Here is a 5,651-nt window from a genome sequence, read left to right on the forward strand (position 1 = left end):
CCCCAATCTCCTCAACATTGAAGCCTCACACGCAATTAGGGTTTTTCTGGAACTCTATGGGGGATTAGGAGGATGTGAGAGGGACATAAAGTCCTTTAAATAGGATGCAAACCCTAAGATTAGGGTTTTCTCATTCCAGCACCAACTCGTCGAGTACAGCTTCCGACTCGACGAGTTGGTCACTTAATTCGATACCCAAAACCGCTCTGACTCGGCGAGTGGGCGTACCTACTCGTCGAGTCCCTTCCTTTATTTACACTTAGCACCCTTCACTTCTTGTTCTGAACTTGGGATGTTGTAATTCTCCCCCACTTAAATTAGGCTTAGTCCTCGAAGCTTGCGACAACACAAACTTCCGGATGATACTCCCACAATGCATCCACTGATCTACACCAACCCAGATTCCTTCAAACACTGCTATCGTATCCTAAAAATTCATTTCTTCCCTTGCAGGGTCCTGATAACCGCTTCAAGCCGGCCACTGGCTTCCTTTCCCTGATAACAACACTCATCGACTAAATGCCACCAGAAGACATTACCTCACTTCCGACTTACGCATTCATTTTCCACTTGCAAAAATTGGATACCATTCTAAACCACCGGGTCCTGACCCAATATTAGCTCACTATCTTTCGCCCAACTGGTGCTACCTTTATCAACTTGCACCGATGGAAACTCATCCCGTTTCCTCCCTGGATCAAATCCCTTACCGTGCTGACATGATGAAATAATTCACAGCTTCCGAGCAACCCTCCTGAACACCCAACTATAATGTTCATACACATCGTACCTGGCCTAAACAGCCTCGGGCTGGAAAACCAGGCACGCCTATGATGGTCCAGCCATCCCTAGGATAGAACACCACTACATCCACAACTCATGACCACAACCATACTCGAAACCAAGGATCTTGTCCTTGCGTCACCCTCGAACCCTTCGGTTCGATACAACGGAGTGCAACCCACTCACACTTTCCTATCACGATCTCTAGTTCCTTGATCTCCGACTGTAATATCCTTATACAGTCTTCGGCACCGGTCCAGACTACTCTCGAGTCTGTTAACCTGCTGTCTCACCTTCCTCTGTCCAAATCTCCACTCTAGAACCACTATCCTCCTCCTCTTCCAAGGAGACTAGAAACATGCTTACGCATCATCCAACATTGCCATAACCTTAACGGGCATCCAACCCGTATGAGTTTCCAAATATCTGGTACAATCCCAGTGCTTACTACCAGCAACTGAATCACTTTCGATCATCCATTTACTCTACTGTCGTCCTTTCATAGGACCCACACTCCTTCCGGAGCTACATACCTTTCCTTTGCAGGAAGTCTACTCAACAACCCTTACCGCACCTAAGTGACACCGAGCTAAACTCCACTCTATGCTAACCATGTAGAGCAACTGCTATTCTCGAGCTCCCACATACTCTGAATCCGATCACATAACTAACTAGGCCCACACACGGCCTCCAGCCAACTCCATCATCATGATCAATACTTGGGGCCAGACCATATTGATTACTATTTCATGGCGACATATTTACTCATTCTCCTCATATCGATCCACTAACATATAGAGAGTCTTCAGCATGATTGGACCGCCTTTCCAGGCCTTCAGCCTATCTGGACCACTCTCAGAACCTTCAGCATGTCTAGATCGCCCTTCTGGGCCTTCAGCATGTTTGGACTGTTCCCCGAGCCTTCGGCCAGACTGGTACGCCTCCCGGCCTTCAGTCTATCCCGACCGCTCAAAAATCGATGTACGTCGCCCTGATCCATTTTTCTCGGGAATCTCTCCCATGCAGTCTGTTCTAGCCCTCTAGGGGTTCCGAACTCCCATTCCGTTCCCGGAATCCTTTCCGTAGCCTAAACCCAGGCCTCGCATCGACCAACTACCTTCCCTGAAACCATGATCTGTTCCCTGCCCTACTTGTCTATCATTTGCTCTAATCATGCCACACTCTTGGATAACAACACTGATAAATCTAAACAGCTAACCAGCCCTGGATACTTGCTGTTTTACTGGAGAATTTTCCAATTCTCCCCACTTAGTGCACCGGCTATTAATTTCCTGCTGACAGCCGGCATGACTTGATAAAGTTTCCCCCTCTTCTCCAGGAACCAAATCCCTCCGGAGTGAGCAACCTCCACAGGTCACTCTCCCGACATCGCACATCCTGAACTCCAAGGAAATTTGAATCTCAACTGAACACTTCTCGCAACGCAGTTGCTATTCCAAGCAATGAGATCATATAACTTATCTTCCGATCACCCCTCCTCTTGGATGCTAACCGACTACAGCCCATAACTACTAAGATCCTCAATCATACCATGAATCATGTGATAAAGGAGAACAGATTTACAATACCACAAAATCAACAAGATATCAAAATGGAAACATACCCGCAGCTGCATCCGGCTCTGCCCTGACCTCCTCTGCTGTAAGCTGGAAAGCACGTCCCTGAGCCCTCGGAGGCTCTGCTCCACCCTGACCTCCACCCATAATCCTCAAAGCGGCCGGTGCTGGAGCCTGCACCGGTCTTGCAGCAAGCTGTGGACAGTTGAACCTCAAGTGTCCAACCTGATGACAATGATAACAGATTCTCATATCCTGAGTTGGGACTGACTGACGGCAATCCCTCACATAGTGCCCCTCTTTCCCACACTCACGACACACACCATCGGACCTACAAACTCCAGCATGACCCTTCCCACACTTCTCACAAGTGCGGCTGCTCTGAACTCCAACCCTAGAGTCAACGGTCTTGGACCATTTCGACGCCGGCTGCGACTGCATCGGGGCCTGCCTCTGCTCTCATAACTCCAACTCCATCTCTAACTCCCGTCGTCTGGCGGCCTCCTGCAGCTCCAACAAGGTATCACACCTCTGCATGGACACAAACTGCCTGATATCCCTCTTGAGCATACTCAGATATCTGGACATCTGAGCCTGCTCCGAAGAAAATTCCGGGCAAAACATCACCCTCTCAGTGAACATCCTGGTGATCTCCGTCACCGACTCTGAATCCTGCTTCAGCTCCAGGAACTCCTCAGCCAACCTCTTTCTCTAAACCCGAGGAACATAACGAGTGCTGAACATCTCCCAGAACTGATCCCAAGAAACCGCAACCCGCTGCGCATCAGAATAAGATCCCGTAGTCAACCTCCACCAATCCTTTGCCCCGAGCCTCAAAAGGTCCAGAGCACACCTCACCCTCTGATCCGCAGGGCATGAACACGTGAAGAAACAACCCTCCACATCTAAAAACCATCTCATAGTAACGATCGGATCCTGAACTCCATCGAAAGTAGCGGGCTTCGTATTATCGAAGTCCCGATACTGAAAACCTCGACCGGTTCCTCCCCCTGCCGCTGATACAGCCATTGTATCTGCCGCGACAGCCGCCTACGCAAGAGCTGCATAGCGCTCATCAAAGTACTCAACCATGGCGGTCTTGATCGACCCAAACATCTCCGGCAACTCAGACCGGAACATAGCAGCAACCTCATCATGCAGGATCTCACGAATCCTGGCATCCAACTCATCCGTACTCATTTGACCAATGACCTTGGGTAGAACTGGTCCATCCTGACCACCCTCTCCTAATCCCGATCCCGAACCGGATCCTGCCCCGAGACGTCTTGTAATCGCCATACTGAAAATATGCCACAAGAATATTAGGCATTCCTCATAATAATCCCGAGAACTAGCTCCCAACAAAACTCTATGGGTTGTGACTTCCTTGATACGCGTATGGGTCCTATGCTTTCAGTAGTACGGGCCCATACTACCTTCCACACCTACCCATATTTGCATCAAGTATCGCCACAACACCCTAACAATATCATATACATAACAGACATTCGATCCACCACTCCTAGAGGAGCACCACTATCCCACAACCGACCTACTGGTCTCACGCAACCCTCCCATCCATGAAACTTCCACCAACCCTGCAGCACTTGTATATGCTAGTCATACATAAGCTGGACCCTATAAACTTTCGCATATCCAATCCTACCCTAAGCTCCCAATCATACAAGAACAGAACATAAGGCCAAATCAAACATTCTTAGGCTATAAGATCTTAATTATGTATAACCATAATGCATACACTAAATAACTACAATAATGATGTCAATTTCATACAAAGGAAACCCTAGGCTAGCAGGCATCATATAATCAGGCAATTCTATCATGCAATTCCTGAAGATCCCTTGCCTAGTACGTATTAGCATGTTGTTCTAACATATCACATAATCAAACAACTTGTATGGTATTTTGGGGTCTACTTACTGGCTCTGGCTGATCGTACCCTCTGCATCCTCCTTTACTTATTTCAAAAACCTTTTGAAAACCATTTTGAAAATCCCTCCTTGATTTGAGACTGGATTCACACGAATGTTCCTCCAATTCACTCAAACCTGGCTCTGATACCAACTTGTAACACCCATAAAATTTGAGCCAAATTAAAACATTTTAATTTATTCAAAACCATTAAGTTCATACATTTGTTTTCAAAATAGTTTAAACATCAAAGTATTGATGGGTTTTAGCCATAAGAACATCCTATGTGCTCATGCAAACCCTAATGCTTGGATCTAGGTTTCTCTATTGTACATGCAATGTATCCAAGACATACAATCTTAGATCTAACATATTATAAACTGAAATTAGGGTTTAGAGAATTACCTTTGATTGTTATATAGCAATAACAACCACAAATCTTCCTTGTAATGACTTTAGAAAGCTTAGAGTCATAAGTGTTACTCCTCTAATGGTCTCACAAACACCAAGAGCAAGAGGATGAAGAATAAGGAGAGAGGAGGCTGCCCAAAACACCCAGAAACCCTAGTGGAACTCTTTCCACGTTTTTGGGGCTTAAGGGTACTATATATATACATGTAGGCTATTAGGGTTTTCAACTACGAAACCCTAATTTGACTGCTTAAACCCTAAGCAGCCCATAAACCCTTTTAGAATATCCCTTGGACGATTTCTAATGGGTTTCCCCATAGAATTCGTCCAACCTTTTATTCCAAGGTGATCCATAGCCCAAATGCAATTATCTTATAAATACAGTTCCAGTCCCTTAAGTTTAATTAATCTCTTTTAGCCACAAAACTAATTATCAATTAATTCTTGACTAATATTAATTAAAAAATATGATTTCTCCTTTAATATATGATGGAACCTCGTCCCCGATAAGACCTTGCTTCTGCTTCACGGCTGGACTCTTCTTGGTTACTTGGTTATCACTGCAAGATCACAGAGAACAAGGGTCGTCAGCCGCTTTCCGGGAGGGGCTCCCGGAAAAATGCTCCGACAGTCAAGTTAGGAGATGATTTCGAGTTTGTGTATGCGTTCGCTAGAAGGGCTGGAGAACTTCCCTCGTTAGTCTGAGAATGCATCCTTTTATACCTAGCGCTCCTGCCTGTTCCGTACCAGACAAGATCACTTTTGGGGGAGACAGGATCAGAGGCGCTGATTGGAGGGTCGTGCGCCTTCAACCGCTAGAGCGCTCTCATTGGCTCCGACGATAATGCTCTAATCCTACTGTTTATCTCCTGACCGTACCTTTTGTCTTGGAGCAAGGAGCGTCACTTGGCGGGCGCGAGCCTTCCGCCTGGGCGTTTCGCTCCCGGG

Source organism: Lactuca sativa, chromosome 5 (genome assembly GCF_002870075.4).
Source record: "Lactuca sativa cultivar Salinas chromosome 5, Lsat_Salinas_v11, whole genome shotgun sequence".
Classification (NCBI taxonomy): Eukaryota; Viridiplantae; Streptophyta; class Magnoliopsida; order Asterales; family Asteraceae; genus Lactuca; species Lactuca sativa.